The sequence below is a fragment of the Adiantum capillus-veneris genome, chromosome 30 (genome assembly GCF_014529385.1).
Source record: "Adiantum capillus-veneris isolate H3 chromosome 30, ASM1452938v2, whole genome shotgun sequence".
Classification (NCBI taxonomy): domain Eukaryota; kingdom Viridiplantae; phylum Streptophyta; class Polypodiopsida; order Polypodiales; family Pteridaceae; genus Adiantum; species Adiantum capillus-veneris.
In genome coordinates this window covers 51,998,185-52,007,187 of record NC_140960.1, presented here as the reverse complement: position 1 = coordinate 52,007,187, position 9,003 = coordinate 51,998,185, and the positions used below count along the sequence as shown (strand labels likewise).

The following is a 9,003-nucleotide window of genomic DNA, read 5'->3' as shown; positions in this document are numbered from 1 at the left end:
TTAAAAACTTGTCCACAAAGTCTTGCACTAGTGCTTCCATGTTCCCATAATCTTCTTTTTTCAAAGGCTAGAACCATGTAAGGGCTATGCCTTCCAAAGTTAACACTAGTCCTATAATTGGATACTAAAGTGTCCTGAGACACTAAAATGTCCTGCAAACACATTAAATTGCTTGATTTTTTAGAAAGGGTACATTTAGCAAGTATGAGTGGAAAACTAGCCTGGGTTGTCCCTGTCCATCAACACTTGAAAAAGTACCCCAAAACCCAAAACATTGCCTAATTAGCTTGGTGGGTTTTTGTTTTATTGTACGGCTTTGGCTATGGAGCCTTGGAAGGGAGAAGGTTGGAAAAATCCAAGCCGCCATGCAATGGGCAAGGCAATTCAACGGCTCAAATTGAATCCAAAAATTAATGCAAAAGGGTTAGGCCCATTTTTGAAATGAGTGTGTGTCAGTGCCCAGCCAAAACTTCTCTTAAGAAAGTCTTTTTGCAGGAAAAAATAGTGCACAAATGTGCTATTTTTTGTAGATTCAAGGCAGCAGATGGTGAGCATCTTGTCCCCTCTCCTCATGGTGGTACTTGTGCTTGAGTGTGAGCTACCATCTCTACAATTTTGTGCATCTTTAGAGGGCTGCAAGCTGATCTATCTGGCCAAAAAGTTTGGGCTTGCATGGGAAAAGAAGGCTCATCCTCTTGATTGGAAAGAGTAGTGCTATCCAAGAAAAATCATATCATTCAATGCACGCAAAAGGTTGTTTAAGTGTGTCTTTGAAAGTGACTCCACTACCTACATGTTATCATGAGAGTCCTTGAGAATGCATCTTATTCAAATTGCAGAGGCAAGCGTGGATATGCCTTGCCAATGCATCGCAGATGTGGATGATGAGTTCATTCTGGCACAATTTTTGGCATCACAAAAGAGGGATGCTCTTAATGTAAGGTCAAATGTATTGCCGAATGTGGTATGTCACTTGCATTTGATGCGGTTGAAATGCCTTTTGAGGATGCTCCTATGATGCATGTGATGGGTAATTTGGATGATGCATTGAACTCCAATATTGTGGATATACATGAGAAGTCTTTGGCTATCGATGTTTTGGGTGTGTCTATAATTTCTTCTATTGCAAGCATGCCTCTTACTGGATTGCCTAATGTGGCCTCTATAGTTGCTATGAGAGGTCAACCTCCTAAGAAGAAGATTGTGGGTATAGGCCGACCAATGGCAATACATGCAAAAGAATGTTTTAGTAGTCATGTGGATGAAACTAATGTGGATGCCTCTTTGTTTGGTACTAGCTTTCATGCCAAAGTAGTTTCTGGGTTTTCCGATGATGAGAGTCTTGTAAGATATTGTGATGTTGGAGTTGTGGAGGTTAATGCAAGGAGGTAAAATGCTAATGCTCATGCTGAGAGTAGTCATGCTCACAAGAAGGGGAACAAGATTCTCAAGAAGCGGTGCACCTCACAAAAGCATGCTATAAAAAAGGGTCAATCTATGGATGTTATGCAAGATGGTGATGATTTCACAGATAAACATGCATCTTTGGGCAAGGAAGAAGAGTGTGAAGATGAGATTTTGGAGGCAAAAGGCTTTGTCTTGCAAGATTTTGATAATCAGGGTGATTGGTCAAATGTAAGATTTCCAACTTGGAAGAGTGGTCATAAAATGCATGTGGAGCCTGAAGGAACTTTCAACAGATTACCACCATTTGTAGATATTGTGGTGCCAGACTTGGGACAAGTTCCAAGAGAGTTTACAGAGATTCAGCTTTTTTTGGCTCTATTTCCTCTTGATTTGCTAGACACTATTGTGGCTGAGACAAATAGATATGCAATGAAAAAACGTAAAAAGTTTTGGCAAAGCATGAGTCAGCTTGAAATTGGAATGCAATGGATAGACATTCATTCTTGTTGTTTTTGGGAGTGTCTATTGGTATGGCCTTGTAATGTATGCCAGACAAAAATTGTTATTTGGCAAAGAGATGCTTGCGGTGTTGTCCGGTATCCTAACTATGCCAAGAAGATGGGGCAAACAGAATATCAACTAATAAAGCATTTTTTGCTTGTACGAGATAACTTGCAACGGCCTCTTGTGAAGGGAACTAGAGAGTACAAGTTATGGAAAGTTTTGTCATTGGAAGAAAGGCTGAATGCCACTTTTCAATTGCACTACAATTGTGGAAAGAATGTATCTATTGATGAGAGAATAATTCCATCTAAACGTAAGTTGAATCTTTGTCGAGTCTATAATCTTAAGAAGATGCACAAGTTTGCAGTTCCATTGTGGAGCTTATGTGACTCAGAAACTGGTTACAATTACTCTTTTTGTATTTATGACAAGTTTCCATGTCATGAGTTGTCATGGCATGTTGTGTCTACACTTGTTGTAGAATTAAATCAAAGAGGTCATCATGTTCTTTTTAATTGATGAAGCTATTGTTACACTTGAGGGCACAGGGCAATGGAAGCACATGAACATATATGACAAATAGGAAGAGTTTTCTAGAGCCACGGTTATTGTAGGTTGATCATTGTGAAAGAGGTGTATCACGTTATGCATATGATGCAAGGAAAGGACTCTTGAGTTGCAATTGGATGGACAAAAAGTCTAAATTTTTGCATAAAATGTATATGGCATGAAGAGTGGTGAAGCTCAAAGACAGTTTGGAAGTGGCCGAAGAGTTATCGTTACATGCCTTGAGATCGCTATCATGAATAATAAATGCAAATCAGGTTGTGATGTCTTCGATGGTATTCGGTTTTGGATACAACTTAGAGACAAGTATTGATGGCTGAAATGGTGGCACACATTATTCTGGGGTATGTTGATTTTGTATTATGCATATATTATATGACAGTGGATAATCATTTTGGCTTTCGGCACCCAAGAGAGGTTTTGTGTACGAGTGATCCTATGGATGGACACATTTTGATATGAGCTGAAAAACAAGTAAGTATTGTTTTGTATGCGCTTATGAAAGAAAGCAATTTTTGCATGAGGGAAAGATAGTAGTTGGATCAAATCCAACAAGGACTATGTATGGATGTGCAAAATGCAAAAAAAAAATTGTGTGTGGAGCCATGTTTCTATAAGTACCATGCAATGGCGGGCTATGATTGAGTTGGTATACATGCACTGTAAGTTGTGAGAACAATCTCCCTGTGATAGTTTGAAGCTCTATGGAAATTTTATGAGGTAATGATGCTTGAGTGACAATGGTGAAGTGATAGCATGAGATTTATGCCAAGTTTATGAAGTGGTCTGTCTTGCTGAAATGTTTGTTGAAAACCCAAGTTTTTATCTATGTGGATATCGTTGTAGCATTACATTGGTCCCAAGAATGTTCAATACCTTGTATGCTATTCTTACAAGTTTTATTTAGGGCAATTTTATATAGTGGTGAGGCTACACTTCTTGTTGAAAATCTCAAATTTTTTGTCTATGTGGTAGTGGATATTTCCATTATATTGGTTTCAAGAATGTTTATTTGCCAACATGTTAGTTTTGCAATGTGCACATTGCACATGTATTTCACACATATTTAGAGTTGTTGTTTTGCTGTGAATAGGGACAACAAGATTGAATTATTTGGTTGTGAAGATGATTTTTCAAGTGGATGAGAGCAATCATGTGTCACTTATTTGGTTCTAAGGGTGGGCCTATAATATTTTTCATGTCTAAGAGATTTTTGTTGAGGTGTAATCTGCATTTCTATTGATGTAAGCTTGTTCTTTTGTACCATACTTACTTTGGGATGCTTTATCAAGTTCCTAAAAATGGTTATTTCTTTTTCTAACATTTATATTTTTGACTTACATATGGTATAAGAGTCCCTCAAAAGGAATTATTAGTATGGTTTCTAAAAAGGGCGTAAGTTTTTTTACAAAGAACCTTAAAAAGGACACTTAAGTGTCCTATTTTGGTACCAAACTAGTGTTAACCCAGAACCTTCAAGTTGAATGTGGACTTTGTGATGTGTTTCACTCTCAAAACTTCTTTAAGTGATGGTAGCAAAATGCGCATGGGATCCCCTGATCCATTGTACTTTGATGCCATGCATTTTGCAACTTGAGATGGATGCATATGTCTTGGCTCAATGACATATCTCATCCCTTTCAAAGCTCCTAAATAAATCTTCCTCATACATTGTAGATGTTGGCGCTCTAGGTATAGTTGTTGGTGCTTCTCTTGTAGTCACATCTGGCACAACTCGCTCGATATGGTGTGGCAAGGATGACCTAGTTACATCCATAAAGCCGCCTCTCATAGGCTTTGGTTCTTACAAGTAGCTCACTCTCACTCCATTATATGAGATTCTGGGTGTTATCGATGCTCTCATGTGTGCGTTCTCTACATGTGGTGGAATTTTTGTGACTTGACCCATAAAGATTACCTCTCCCTAGGCTTGCTTTCTATTGGCCACTTGGTTCAAGTAAATGATAGAAAATGGTTCTCCTCAATTTGAAAGCTTTTCCATGCCTGCCACATACATGCACTTATACTCATGCCCATTATTTTCTACCACAATAGGTCGTTTTTTTATTTCCAATTGATAGATGTACATGCACATCCTTTTGATGTTTGTAAGATCCTTTGGGTTCATGTCTTCTCTGATATAGTAGCTTTTTCCCTCTTTGGTCACTAGCTTATACAATCCCTCACTAGGATTATCAATAAGCACTCTCACAAGTTCTTTCATAGCTATGAATTTAGCTCTCAAGTCATTTTCCAAAGACGGTCTCTCGACCCCCTCATCCGCTTTATCTTTGGTTCCAATTATACACACATCGCATCTACAAGATTAGGATTATCTATCCTAAGAAAGGCAACCCCTCTCTCATCAATGTTAATATCCATTATCAATTGTTTGTTCTTAAAACTCAAGATTTCCTAAGTCCTCACAAACATAACATCTGTTATGGTCATTCATATAAATTTTGGCTCCTCTTCCATTAGTATAATGGTACTATAAAAATCATGGTTGACTGTTCTTCTAGGGGTACCAATCATATCTCCCTCAATAAGATAACTCATACTTGGTGCTTTTTTAGCCCCATAAGGATAGGGAATGTTTGTTCTTATGAAGTATTTGAGACTACCTCTTCCTGAATGGTTTATAAATGCTCTAAGTCAGCTTGATTGACAGTCCCTTCAGTAGACACACAATTCACTTGATCTCTACATAGTGACCTATATAAAGCTCCTGACCTTAAGAGCATGAAAAATATGCAAGAATGAAACCTAACTTATTATGTGGAACATATGAAATCCCTTGGTAATATTTACCTTGCTTCCAAGTTTTACAAAAATCCCTTCCATTAGACATCATAGTATGCCACCGTAGCCCTACTTGCAGAATCTTCTTGTAAGTGATGTTAACAGAAAAAATGTTCTCTGAAGCTCCCACTATGAGCCTCTATAATCACGTTCATTCTCCCTTGCATAGGCACCTTCAAGGAACCCCATCAACTCCCAATTTTTAGAATGCTTCTCCTATGATAGTGAACTTTAGACACTTCAATATCATTGCCTTCTTACTCGCTTGGGACAAGTCCTCTGGAAATCCATCAAGCTGAAGAAAATCATACACATCTTGCCACTTTGGATCTGGACCATCCCCTCTCACATTTTAAAATAAATCAGCATTTGCAACAGTGTCTGCTGATTCATCTCGCGTTGATATTTTTGAAAAGCCTTTTGTACTCCTTGGAAATCAAGGCATATAAAAGGTTTTTCAAAAATATGGATGCGAGATGAATCAGTAGATGTTGAATTATTTTAAAATGCGAGAGGGGATGGTCCAGATCAACACCATAGTGGGTTCTTTTGCACTCCTTGATAGGAAATCAACACCATAATGGGTCTTGCCTGCCTTATGGAAGATTCTAAACTCAAAGTCCATTAAAAAAATCATCCATCTGATCAGTCTCCCTTGAATAATCACTTTGTTGATCGAAAACAGAAGAGCTTGATGGTCAACATAAAAGTGACATAGTTTAACCAATAGATAATGTCTAAACTTTGTTGCACTAAAAACCACTTTGAGTGGTTCCCTATCGGTTGTGGAATATCCTTGTTCAGTTATATTGAACCGGCGACTAGAAAAGTAGACTAGGTAGTCTGTCTTCCCATAAGGTTGGCCCAATATAGCTCCCATCGCCATGCCAGATGCATCCACATGTACATGGAAAATGGCATCCCAATCTAGTTGATACAATATTGTATTCCTATTGATTTCCTCATTCAAGCTCTAGAAACTTGCTTGACATTCTGAGGTCCAGCTGTACTTCGTCCCTTCTGAGCCAATTCATACAAAGAAAGTGCCTTTGCTGCAAACGTGCGAATGAATCATTGATCAAAAAAATTAATATACCTAAAGAATGAAGTTACTTAAATATATTTATTGGTAATCTGGCTTGTTAAACACATTTAATCTTATCATCAACCATCTCAATATTGTTTCTAGAGATAATGCATCCTAGAAGTTCGCCTTTCCACACCATGAACACTAACTTGAATGGGTTGAAAAAATTTCTCTTCTCCTTGCATCTTTCAAAGACCATTTCAAAAAATAGTAGATGCATTTCTTAGTTGATAAGATTGAGAAATCATTTATAAAAAAGCCCAAAACTTATGCAAGAGCTCCATCACACATCTTTGAAAAGTAGTTGGAGCATCACACAACCCAAATGGCATCATACATCTCTAAAAAGTAACTTGAGCATTACACAACCCAAATACATGAATGCTCCCCATTCAGTGATTAAAAGTCATCTTTTCTCAATGTTCAATTGATTGTAGTCCTTATAGCCATCCATGAACTATACATTTCGTGTCAGTAATCTCATATAACAGCATTTTGTGAATGGAAGTGGAAATGGATCTTTGATTGTCTGAGCATTAAGCTTTTTGTAATCCATACACACAATCAACTTTCCATCCTTCTTGGGTACCACCACAATTGGAAATAACCAGTTGTTGCTTGCCACTTATGTTATGAACCTAAATTTCAAAAAATTATCAATTTCTTCTTTCACCCTCTTAGTATAATTGGGATTCACTCTATATAGTTGCAACCTCACTGGTCTGGCATCTAGCTTTAGTGGTATCCAATGTTCGCACAATTGTGGATCGACACCCTTCATATATTGTGCTCCCTTGAGAATATGTCTTGATACTTTTCAAACAATGCCTTGGCTTTCTCTTTAATTCCTCACTTCAAATGCTTGTTTAGCTTAACCATTTTGGGATTTTCCTTTGAGCCCAGATTCCATTCCTCAATCTCTTGATAGTCTAGAAGTAGCCAATTTGGACCACCTCCTTTTCTTTTGGCCAATGAATCCACTTCTTTTCTAGTTTGAATATTACATATTCATTGAATGAATCTCCTGGCTTAGCAAGTTCAGGTTCCATTTTTTCTCTTTCAATAGCTTGGTCTTGATTCTTTGTATTATTATGGTTGTACCGTGCTTTTGACCTAAAATCTTGCTTCTTCTAGTCCAACTAGTCTACTCTCCTCTCACCACAATTTAATTCAGTAAATTGGTCAGGGTATTGTTGAACTTGTCTTTTAGCTTTCTCTTTGTCCATCAAAATAGCATTCAAATCAATCTCTACAATTGAAAAAAAAATCATGGATGCGAGCATACGCTCAATCTTCTTTGTACCATACTTCTTGCAAAGTTCTTTTGGCCTCATTGCCTTTTTCCAAGTTCTTGTGTTATCAATTTTTATGTGAATTCTTTTGTTAGGCCCATGAATAGTCAATATGTCTGACTTGCATAATCATGTATGGCTCCAGTAATCCTAAGCCAAGGTCTTCCGAACAACGTTCCATATGTTCCTTGTACATTCATTACTAAGAAGGTGGTTTTGAACTTGTCTTTCCCAACTCTGATCTGCATGTTCTCAATCAAGCCAGTAGCTTGAACCACACTCTAATCAGCCATTTTGATTTTGAAAGGTGTTGGCTTGAGATCTTGGGTCCCAAGTTTCTGTCTCAAAATGTTCTCCTAGGATGTTCATTTCTGCCCCACCATCTAGTATAAATACTGGCAATGGTTCACATTTCTTTTTTATCTTATAATCCACTTGAATAACAGGAACCTCATCATCCCTTATGGCGGATAATTCTACTACCATGGCTTATCTAGCTGCTTTCCTCTTCTTCTTTATGAATTTTGCAGCTTCTAGTAAGGTTCTTCTAATATCATCAAGTTCCACTGTGAGTTTCTAGATCCGCTCAAACACTTTAGCATACATTTCATCTTTCTTGTTACCAAAACTATTATCTGAGCTAGAAGACCTCTCTTCCAATTGAATTTACTCACAGTGCCACTCAGTTGGCCTCTTGTGTCTGATGGCTAGCTTCGATGGAGATTTGGACTATTATCTATCTTTTTTCATCCCCAGGTCAGTATTCCTAGCTTCATTCAAGTCTGTTCTGACGTGCTATCCTTCTTTCAAGATCTAGTGGAGTGAGACCACCCCTCTGCTCTTTTCAAATTCCTGTGCCTGGACTTGTGAGAATGCTAGGAATCCTCCAACTCCTCAGCATCCCGCTAGTCCAAGTTCGCATCCGTCTTGTTTTCAGGGTCAATGTCAATGTTGGAGCCTCGCTTCGACTCCTATGGAGTGGTATTGACAGGATCTAGTTCCTCCACAAATTTCATTGTCATCCTTCATCCACGTCTAACTCTTCTGGGTGGCATGATTGAATTTCAGCTAACTCCAAAATCCAATTGAGAGATAGATTTTCTGCCAATAGCTATTCATCTCACCATCTGATTGCCAAAATGGAATGAACTATTCCCTTTTGACAACAATTCTAGGTTGGATTGTTAGAGTTAGTTAGATCGGGTCAGGTAAGTAGACTTCAAATACAAGATGAGATAATGAATAAATTTGAAATGGAAACAAGAGGCTGAGACTAGAATTGAAATGTATATTCAGATAAGAGTACAATTGATGTTAAGTACAATCATCAGAGTCAAGTAGTGC

General features: G+C 37.9%; 1 pseudogene; it reads left to right on the top strand.

The window, feature by feature from the left end:
* Positions 1–966: 966 nt before the first annotated feature.
* Positions 967–1,613, top strand: LOC147417949 (uncharacterized; annotated as a pseudogene).
* Positions 1,614–9,003: the final 7,390 nt, after the last annotated feature.